The 11,432-nt window shown below is 45.2% G+C and overlaps 1 non-coding gene across 1 annotated transcript; it reads left to right on the top strand.

Annotated features, from left to right (window-relative positions):
* Positions 1-7,747: 7,747 nt before the first annotated feature.
* TRNAP-AGG (transfer RNA proline (anticodon AGG)) lies at positions 7,748-7,819 on the top strand. Its single transcript has one exon. It is a non-coding gene; the product is annotated as a tRNA-Pro (tRNA).
* Positions 7,820-11,432: the final 3,613 nt, after the last annotated feature.

The following is an 11,432-nucleotide window of genomic DNA, read 5'->3' on the forward strand; positions in this document are numbered from 1 at the left end:
CACGTTCATAACAAATACACCGATTCCCATATAAACAGCAAGAAATGTACACAGTGACAAAAGCCTATACCATAATAAGTATCTCAACAAAGAACTACGCGACTGAAGTACAACAACGCGCCGCAAAAGAGAGTAAGTAAAGTAAACACTGGGCGCGTCCTAGTTGCCTAGCAGCATGCCACGTAAACACCACGACAGTGGAGAGTCGTCAGTAAGCATCCGCCATCTTATAGTAGTCATTCGAAATAATTCTAAGTAACATGAACAGGAGTACACGTTCATAACAAATATACCGATTCCCATATAAACAGCAAGAAATGTACACAGTGACAGAAGCCTATACCATAATAAGTATCTTAACAAAGAACTACGCGACTGAAGTACATCAACGCGCCGCAAAAGAGAGTAAGTAGATCATAGTCAGCATCTTACACGTCTAAGTATAAAAAACGTCCTCAATAATCCAAAATTACACCTCTCCCCCGGGGGATGTCAAATAATAATAATAAAGGAAAAAGTAAGCAGAAAATCAAGGAGAGGGGAGTGGGGGAGAGAGGGGGAGAAAGAATAGGTATGTAGGCAATTTGTAATATAAACATAAAATCAATACAATGTAACAACAGTCAATAACTGAAGATAAACAATGTGAACACAGTCACAAACGACGTACTCACATTGGTAATTTCATTCTTAGTTACATATTCATCCATCAAGGTCAGTTAAAACTAACAGCAATCAGATCCTCAAGGAACACAGTATAGAAGCTGCCACATAATGATATAATCAATTGAATGAGAATACAATAGTAACAATTTCAGTCATTTCCCAAATAGTATTCCATCTCATGATCAATATTCAATCCCAGTTCAACCGCTTTAAGTTTCATTAGCCAAAGAACCTCTCTCCTTCTTAGTTGTAACTGTCTATTCCCACCTCTCGGATTTCTTTCAATATGATCAATACCATGGTAGGTAAATTTATGTTTCTCTTTCTCATTGCAATGTCTGACTATGTGAGAAGCAATAGGATAGCGGGTATCACCTGTTTTTAACGCTCTGAAATGTTCCACCATTCTTTCTTTTAGTTTCCTAATGGTACTGCCTACATAGATTTTTTGACAGGAACACACTATGACATAAACCACAAATGTGGTATCGCAGTTAATGAACATATTTATTGAATGGTCACCAGTATCATTATAGTTAAAGGTCTTCACCTTTGTTCTCGCCCATCTACAAGAACTGCATTTACCACATTTATGGAAGCCAGTCGTACTTGCAGTAAGCCAATCAGGATCAATTTTCTTTACCGGGTAACTAGGACTAATAAAGTTTGACAAAGTACGCCCCTTCCTAAAAGTCAATCCAGGTCTATTTCCAATATATGGCACAAGGTCCTTGTCCATACTCAAAAGGTGCCAATGTCTATTGAGTATACCATATAGTTTGGCACTATCACTACTAAAATTAGTAATGAGGCGAATCCTTTCATCCCTCTTCTCACAAAGTTTTTTATCCAAGGTTTTGGATCTTTTGAGTTTTTTAGCTCTTGTAACAGCATTGTCAACCACTTTATTTGAATAACCTCTCTTAAGAAATCTCTGCGATAGGTCAATGAGGTTCTTTTCAAATTCGTTATCAATTGAGCAGTTGCGTCTCGCCCTCACCATCTCCCCATAGGGAATTGCGTTTTTCTGACTGGCTGGGTGACAGCTACGGGCATGTAAAACAGCATTGCAGCTGGTAGGTTTTCGATACATTCGGCTGCAAATCTTGCCCTCTTGAATGTATAATTCAATATCCAGAAATATGATGCTGTTAGTATCATAATGGGTAGTAAACTCAAGATTAAGTACATTGTCATTCAAATAATCAAAAAAGCCTTTAAGATCATCCACTGATCCAGTCCAGATTAAAAGGCAATCATCTATGTACCGCCCCCAATAGTAAATGTGTTCTATCCATTTTTTGCCTGATGGGCCCCAGATTTTCTCCGCCTCGAACCACCCCATAAAGAGGTTCGCGAAGGACGGAGCAAATCTGGAACCCATCGCAGTACCAAGGCGCTGTCTGTACCATTTACTATCGAAGAGAAATACATTATTCTGTAACACCATTCTTGTCATCATTAGTATCATCTGATTATGATCAAAAAATTCCGCTGGTCTGTTGCTGAGAAAGTAATCAATAGCACTGATACCAAGTTCGTGATCTATATTGGTATAAAGTGATACCACATCTAAGGTTACCAATATCATTCTGTCGTCCCAAGCTACATCATTTATTAAATTCAGCACATGTTTAGAATCTTCAATAAATGACGGTAAGTTCTTCACATACAACTGCAAATAAGTGTCAACATATTGGGATAGGCGTTCTGTAGGCCCCCCAATGCCCGAAATAATGGGTCTTCCTGGCGGTTTGATCCTGGACTTATGGATTTTTGGCAGTATGTACATACACGGTGCTTTAGGTGTCACAACCTTTAAATAAAGATACTCATCATGATCCAGTAACGTCAGATCGTACCAAATTTTAAGTTGATCATTGATGAGTTTAGTTAGAGGTAGCATGGGATTCACAGATAATGTTTCATAGTATTTGTTGTTATTCAGTTGTGAGTAGACCTCGTTATTATAATCAACAGTATCAAGAATAACAACATTCCCACCTTTGTCTGCTTTTCGAATTGTAATAGATGGGTTACCCATAAGTTCTTTAAGTGCAAGCCTTTCTCCTGATGACAAATTATCATTAAACCTCTTACTTATCTCTCGACATTTTGCATCAATAATCTTGTCAATATCAATATTGACTGCTCTATAAAATGCCTCGATAGTACTACCGGATGGGATTGTAGGTGTCCATTTCGATCTTTCTTTCAACCCACTACCTTCCGTTTGAAATCTGTCTATCTCAAGGTCATCTAATAGCTTATACAGAGTCACAGGATCGTCTTCCTTTTCAGTAAGGGAAAGTAATAACTGGGTCTCTTTAAGTTCTTGGATTGTAATAGTACTCAAAGGTTTTAATTTCTCATGTTTACTTTTCGCTGGTACATTTGCAAAATACTTTTTCAGTTTTAGTCTCCTAACAAATTTAAACAAATCAATTTTAGTTAGGTACCAATCAACTTCAGTCATAGGACAAAAACCCATCCCTTTACTGAGTAAGTTGTTCATATCATCAGATAACACAATTGAAGACAAGTTCACAATTTCAATATCCTCACAGTCATCAACATTTTCTGTAATTATGGTTTCCAAGATCTTGTTCGCATCCCTACCCTTCCTCCTTGACCTCCTCCCGCCTCTGCCGCCTCTCCTGGTTTTTGTACATTTTGTACCCGATTCCTTTCTAAATCCCTGTTTCCCCGACGCAATCTGTGCACCTCTACTAAAAAATTATTCTCAAGTGTAGGGAGGGTAACGGAATCAGGAATGTCCTCAGTATCACTACTAGAAATACTACTAGAGCCAGGTTCACTATCGCTGGCCGATGGGGTGCCACTTTTCTGTTTACCTACAGGTGTTTTAACCATCAGATAGTCATATTTCCTGGCGAAGGTGTAAACACGACCAGAGCGATAATCTCGTTCGTCGCGTTTAATTTTTCTCGCCTTCCTTTGTTTAATATCATTCTGTAAATCAGTAAGTTTTTCATCTAAAACAGTATAATTCTTAATGGTAGCCTCAGGTAGGTTCATCTCCTTAATTTCATCCTCGACCTTTTGGATCTCAATTAACAGTTTAGCTATTTTCCTTTCTGCATTTTCAATCAGAATATTAATGAGATTTCTGGAACTTGTATTAAGTTCTTTCTCCCAAGTTAAATAAAGGTCAGGCTCTAAGTCCTCATAGGTAGGTATAATCTGAGATCTTAGTCCACGTGGAATCCTATTAAGTTTTAAATATTGTTTTAGAGTCGCAGCATCCCACCATTTGTTAAGTTCTGTGCGTTTAAGGGATTCTAGCTTCACAAACTTGGCTCTGAGGCCTTCCTTCTTAGTCTCTTTAGCTGGTCCCATGGCGGCTCCTATTGTTCCACCCGCCACTAAATTGTCAAAAAGTAATTCAGCTTCTTTGTCTCTATTCATGTTCACTTATGCGGCTGCTCCAAAACCACATACAATAATAATAACAATGGTAACGGTTATACAGGAGCGCACAGCGTGTATAAGAATGTACAATACAGATAATATAGTACACTTGGTGCTCAAGGCGGAGTAGAGCAGGTTACCACCGGTACATAGATGATTGCCTTTTAATCTGGACTGGATCAGTGGATGATCTTAAAGGCTTTTTTGATTATTTGAATGACAATGTACTTAATCTTGAGTTTACTACCCATTATGATACTAACAGCATCATATTTCTGGATATTGAATTATACATTCAAGAGGGCAAGATTTGCAGCCGAATGTATCGAAAACCTACCAGCTGCAATGCTGTTTTACATGCCCGTAGCTGTCACCCAGCCAGTCAGAAAAACGCAATTCCCTATGGGGAGATGGTGAGGGCGAGACGCAACTGCTCAATTGATAACGAATTTGAAAAGAACCTCATTGACCTATCGCAGAGATTTCTTAAGAGAGGTTATTCAAATAAAGTGGTTGACAATGCTGTTACAAGAGCTAAAAAACTCAAAAGATCCAAAACCTTGGATAAAAAACTTTGTGAGAAGAGGGATGAAAGGATTCGCCTCATTACTAATTTTAGTAGTGATAGTGCCAAACTATATGGTATACTCAATAGACATTGGCACCTTTTGAGTATGGACAAGGACCTTGTGCCATATATTGGAAATAGACCTGGATTGACTTTTAGGAAGGGGCGTACTTTGTCAAACTTTATTAGTCCTAGTTACCCGGTAAAGAAAATTGATCCTGATTGGCTTACTGCAAGTACGACTGGCTTCCATAAATGTGGTAAATGCAGTTCTTGTAGATGGGCGAGAACAAAGGTGAAGACTTTTAACTATAATGATACTGGTGACCATTCAATAAATATGTTCATTAACTGCGATACCACATTTGTGGTTTATGTCATAGTGTGTTCCTGTCAAAAAATCTATGTAGGCAGTACCATTAGGAAACTAAAAGAAAGAATGGTGGAACATTTCAGAGCGTTAAAAACAGGTGATACCCGCTATCCTATTGCTTCTCACATAGTCAGACATTGCAATGAGAAAGAGAAACATAAATTTACCTACCATGGTATTGATCATATTGAAAGAAATCCGAGAGGTGGGAATAGACAGTTACAACTAAGAAGGAGAGAGGTTCTTTGGCTAATGAAACTTAAAGCGGTTGAACTGGGATTGAATATTGATCATGAGATGGAATACTATTTGGGAAATGACTGAAATTGTTACTATTGTATTCTCATTCAATTGATTATATCATTATGTGGCAGCTTCTATACTGTGTTCCTTGAGGATCTGATTGCTGTTAGTTTTAACTGACCTTGATGGATGAATATGTAACTAAGAATGAAATTACCAATGTGAGTACGTCGTTTGTGACTGTGTTCACATTGTTTATCTTCAGTTATTGACTGTTGTTACATTGTATTGATTTTATGTTTATATTACAAATTGCCTACATACCTATTCTTTCTCCCCCTCTCTCCCCCACTCCCCTCTCCTTGATTTTCTGCTTACTTTTTCCTTTATTATTATTATTTGACATCCCCCGGGGGAGAGGTGTAATTTTGGATTATTGAGGACGTTTTTTATACTTAGACGTGTAAGATGCTGACTATGATCTACTTACTCTCTTTTGCGGCGCGTTGATGTACTTCAGTCGCGTAGTTCTTTGTTAAGATACTTATTATGGTATAGGCTTCTGTCACTGTGTACATTTCTTGCTGTTTATATGGGAATCGGTATATTTGTTATGAACGTGTACTCCTGTTCATGTTACTTAGAATTATTTCGAATGACTACTATAAGATGGCGGATGCTTACTGACGACTCTCCGCTGTCGTGGTGTTTACGTGGCATGCTGCTAGGCAACTAGGACGCGCCCAGTGTTTACTTTACTTACTCTCTTTTGCGGCGCGTTGTTGTACTTCAGTCGCGTAGTTCTTTGTTGAGATACTTATTATGGTATAGGCTTTTGTCACTGTGTACATTTCTTGCTGTTTATATGGGAATCGGTGTATTTGTTATGAACGTGTACTTCTGTTCATGTTACTTAGAATTATTTCGAATGACTATTATAAGATGGCGGATGCTTACTGACGACTCTCCGCTGTCGTGGTGTTTACGTGGCATGCTGCTAGGCAACTAGGACGCGCCCAGTGTTTACTTTACTTTCTTTTCCAAGCTCAGTGCGCTATTTATTTATTATATTATAATTTAATTTACAATTAGTGACTTTGATGTACGCGCTAGCATATTACTGTTTAATACGCCACGCTCTGTATCATGATGTTATAATTCTTACACCATTCCAAGATGGCGACCACGGGGCTAAACTATAAATAGCCATTACAAGATGGCGCCCGTGTAGCACGCGGAGCTGAATACGAATACTTTAAGCAGACATGCGGTAAGCTTTGCTCTTGGTGTGAGTGATAGTATTGATTTACATGGCAATGTAGTGTTCTGATAAAGAAACTAAGGGTTGCATTATTTGCTTTTCCAGATATTGGAATTACTGATGGATTACTCATGAATTGGAGGACTTTGAGATTTTCTGACTTGGGTAAGATCACGTTTTAGAGGGTTAGGTAGATTCACAACCCTGACATGTATTTGGCTGTTACATGATATTTATTTGGTTACAGAGTGGAGCTTATTATTACTTTGAACTTAAGGAATTTACTACATTTATATTACCTGGAGATTTTGGATATTACCTGGATATTTTGGACAGTGTTACTCAAGATTATTAGTCGTGCTACATGACAGATCATATACTTATATGGTAAGTCCCAGATTAATACTCTCATACTTGTCCTTGTTATTTCGAAGGTGCATATCTGTGACCGGGGTTTGTCTTGTTTTGCTTCTTTTGTGTATTCTAGAATACATTACAGTGGTTAACTAATTGAATTCAATGAGGAGAATTGAATACGTGTGAACGTTCGTTGATGGTATGTGTTACTAGTTGACTTATAATTTTTTACATTTAATTTATCTAATTACTTTGGTACTTTCTTTTGAGACATCGGTGGTGATTCTAGCTCTTTTCTTGGTAAAGGGTGTTTTTACTTTACTCTTCACATCACTCGGTGAAATGTGGTGGAATAATGCAATTGTATAATTAGTAATGATATTTGAATATTGGTTATTACTTGCTTACAGCCCTGAAGAAGTCTGTTTGTCTGTACTGACAAGACGAAACACGTGTTGGCTGTGCCTCAAAAGCTACATTGGAAATTTGGAATAAAGAAAAGAAAACTTCATTACCTGTTCATTCAGAGACACTTTTTTATTTAGAATTATTGAAATTTACAATTGAGTGCTTGGTGGAATTTGAATTGCTCTTAGCCTTGGCTTTATTTTGAGTGGTGGTAACCTGCTCTACTCCGCCTTGAGCACCAAGTGTACTATATTATCTGTATTGTACATTCTTATACACGCTGTGCGCTCCTGTATAACCGTTACCATTGTTATTATTATTGTCCTCTGGGAGTACCTGCGGCTAAGGAGGGAACAGACAAAAATGATATAAAATACCGGTAAAGTCCTAGCAGAGATCGACACAACATATAAAACATGTACCTCTGCATACCACAGCTGGCTCGTTGGTCTAGGGGTATGATTCTCGCTTAGGGTGCGAGAGGTCCCGGGTTCAAATCCCGGACGAGCCCTCTTTTCCTTTTATAAAGTCATATTTCAATAAATATTAACAAAACAAGTGACTTTGAAATAACCAGGGTTGGTTTTGCATTTGATTACAAACATACCCTGACGCACCTAAAGGAAGAACGTGAGCCCTGTACCACCGAGCCAGCTGCAGGAACAGCTGGGGGAGGGGGCGGGGCAGCGACCCCCCACATCAGCACCAGGAGGGGTTTGTTTTTAAGTGACTCGCGTTGAACCTGAGAACAGGGGATGAAAACTTTTATTGAAACTAACCTCGGGGACAGAAAGGTGAGCCGTGGGGGTGCACACTGGACACAGCAGCAGGGCTGAGACCCCATCCAGACACAAGGGGCTGAGACCCCATCCCGACACAAGGGGCTGAGACCCCATCCAGACACAAGGGGCTGAGACCGCATCCAGACACAAGGGGCTGAGACCCCATCGAGACACAAGGGGCTGAGACCCCATCCAGACACAAGGGGCTGAGACCCCATCCAGACACAAGGGGCTGAGACCCCATCCAGACACAAGGGGCTGAGACCCCATCCAGACACAAGGGGCTGAGACCCCATCCAGACACAAGGGGCTGAGACCCCATCCAGACACAAGGGGCTGAGACCCCATCCAGACACAGGGGGCTGAGACCCCATCCAGACACCAGGGGCTGAGACCCCATCCAGACACAAGGGGCTGAGACCCCATCCAGACACAAGGGACTGAGACCCCATCCAGACACAAGGGGGTGAGACCCCATCCAGACACAAGGGGCTGAGACCCCATGCAGACACAAGACCCCATCCAGACACAAGGGGCTGAGACCCCATCCAGACACAAGGGGCTGAGACCCCATCCAGACACAAGGGGCTGAGACCCCATCCAGACACGAGGGGGTCAGACCCCATCCAGACACAAGGGCTGAGACCCCATCCAGACACCAGGGGCTGAGACCCCATCCAGACACAAGGGGCTGAGACCCCATCCAGACACAAGGAGCTGAGACCCCATCCAGACACAAGGGGCTGAGACCCCATCCAGACACAAGGGGCTGAGACCCCATCCAGACACAAGGGGCTGAGACCCCATCCAGACACAAGGGGCTGAGACCCCATCCAGACACAAGGGGCTGAGACCCCATCCAGACACAAGGGGCTGAGACCCCATCCAGACACAAGACCCCATCCAGACACAAGGGGCTGAGACCCCATCCAGACACAAGGGGCTGAGACCCCATCCAGACACAAGGGACTGAGACCCCATCCAGACACAAGGAGCTGAGACCCCATCCAGACACAAGGGGCTGAGACCCCATCCAGACACCAGGGGCTGAGGCCCCTTCCAGACACGAGGGGCTGAGACCCCATTCAGACACAAGGGGCTGAGACCCCATCCAGACACAAGGGGCTGAGACCCCATCCAGACACCAGGGGCTGAGACCCCATCCAGACACAAGGGGATGAGACCCCATCCCGACACAAGGGGCTGAGACCAGACACAAGGGGCTGAGACCCCATCCAGACACAAGGGGCTGAGACCCCATCGAGACACAAGGGGCTGAGACCCCATCCAGACACAAGGGGCTGAGACCCCATCCAGACACAAGGGGCTGAGACCCCATCCAGGCACAAGGGGGTGAGACCCCATCCAGACACAAGGGGCTGAGACCCCATCCAGACACAAGACCCCATCCAGACACATGGGGCTGAGACCCCATCCAGACACAAGGGGCTGAGACCCCATCACACAAGGGGCTGAGACCCTGTCCAGACACAAGGGGCTGAGACCCCATCCAGACACAAGGGGCTGAGACCCCATCCAGACACAAGGGGCTGAGACCCCATCCAGACACAAGGGGCTGAGACCCCATCCAGACACAAGGGGCTGAGACCCCATCCAGACACAAGGGGCTGAGACCCCATCCAGACACCAGGAGCTGAGACCCCATCCAGACACAAGGGGCTGAGACCCCATCCAGACACAAGGGGCTGAGACCCCATGCAGACACAAGGGGCTGAGACCCCATCCAGACACAAGGGGCTGAGACCCCATCCAGACACCAGGAGCTGAGACCCCATCCAGACACAAGGGGCTGAGACCCCATCCAGACACCAGGAGCTGAGACCCCATCCAGACACAAGGGGCTGAGACCCCATCCAGACACAAGGGGCTGAGACCCCATCCAGACACCAGGAGCTGAGACCCCATCCAGACACAAGGGGCTGAGACCCCATCCAGACACCAGGAGCTGAGACCCCATCCAGACACAAGGGGCTGAGACCCCATCCAGACACGAGGGGCTGAGACCCCATCCAGACACAAGGGGGTGAGACCCCATCCAGACACAAGGGGCTGAGACCCCATCTAGACACAAAGGGCTGAGACCCCATCCAGACACAAGGGGCTGAGACCCCATCCAGACACAAGGGGCTGAGACCCCATCCAGACACAAGGGGGTGAGACCCCATCCAGACATAAGGGGCTGAGACCCCATCCAGACACCAGGGGTTGAGACCCCATCCAGACACAAGGGGGGGCTGAGACCCCATCCAGACACAAGGGGCTGAGACCCCATCCAGACACAAGGGGCTGAGACCCCATCCAGACACAAGGGCTGAGACCCCATCCAGACACCAGGGCTGAGACCCCATCCCGACACTAGGGGCTGAGACCCCATCCAGACACAAAGGACCCCATCCAGACACAAGGGGCTGAGACCCCATCCAGATACAAGGGGCCGAGACCCCATCCAGACACAAAGGACCCCATCCAGACACAAGGGGCTGAGACCCCATCCAGACACAAGGGGCTGAGACCCCATCCAGACACAAGGGGCTGAGACCCCATCCAGACACCAGGGGGTGAGACCCCTTCCAGACACAAGGGGCTGAGACCTCATCCAGACACAAGGGGCTGAGACCCCATCCAGACACAAGGGCCTGAGACCCCATCCAGACACAAGGGGCTGAGACCCCATCCAGACACCAGGGTCTGAGACCCCATCCAGACACAAGGGGCTGAGACCTCATCCAGACACCAGGGGCTGAGACCCCATCCAGACACAAGGGGCTGAGACCCCATCCAGACACAAGGGGCTGAGGAGGCCCCATCCAGACACAAGGGGCTGAGACCCCATCCAGACACCAGGGCTGAGACCCCATCCAGACACAAGGGGCTGAGACCCCATCCAGACACAAGGGGCTGAGACCCCATCCAGACACAAGGGGCTGAGCCCCCATCCAGACACAAGGGGCTGAGGCCCCATCCAGACACAAGGGGCCGAGACCCCATCCAGACACCAGGGCTGAGACCCCATCCAGACACAAGGGGCTGAGACCCCATCCAGACACAAGGGGCTGAGACCCCATCCAGACACAAGGGGCTGAGCCCCCATCCAAACACAAGGGGGTGAGACCCCATCCAGACACAAGGGGCTGAGACCCCACCAGACACAAGGGGCTGAGACCCCATCCAGACACAAGGGGCTGAGACCCCATCCAGACACAAGGGGCTGAGACCCCATCCAGACACACGGGGCTGAGACCCCATCCAGACACAAGGGGCTGAGACCCCATCCAGACACAAGGGGCTGAGACCCCATCCAGACACCCGGGGCTGAGACCC

Source organism: Lissotriton helveticus, chromosome 1_2, assembly GCF_964261635.1.
Source record: "Lissotriton helveticus chromosome 1_2, aLisHel1.1, whole genome shotgun sequence".
NCBI lineage: Eukaryota > Metazoa > Chordata > Amphibia > Caudata > Salamandridae > Lissotriton > Lissotriton helveticus.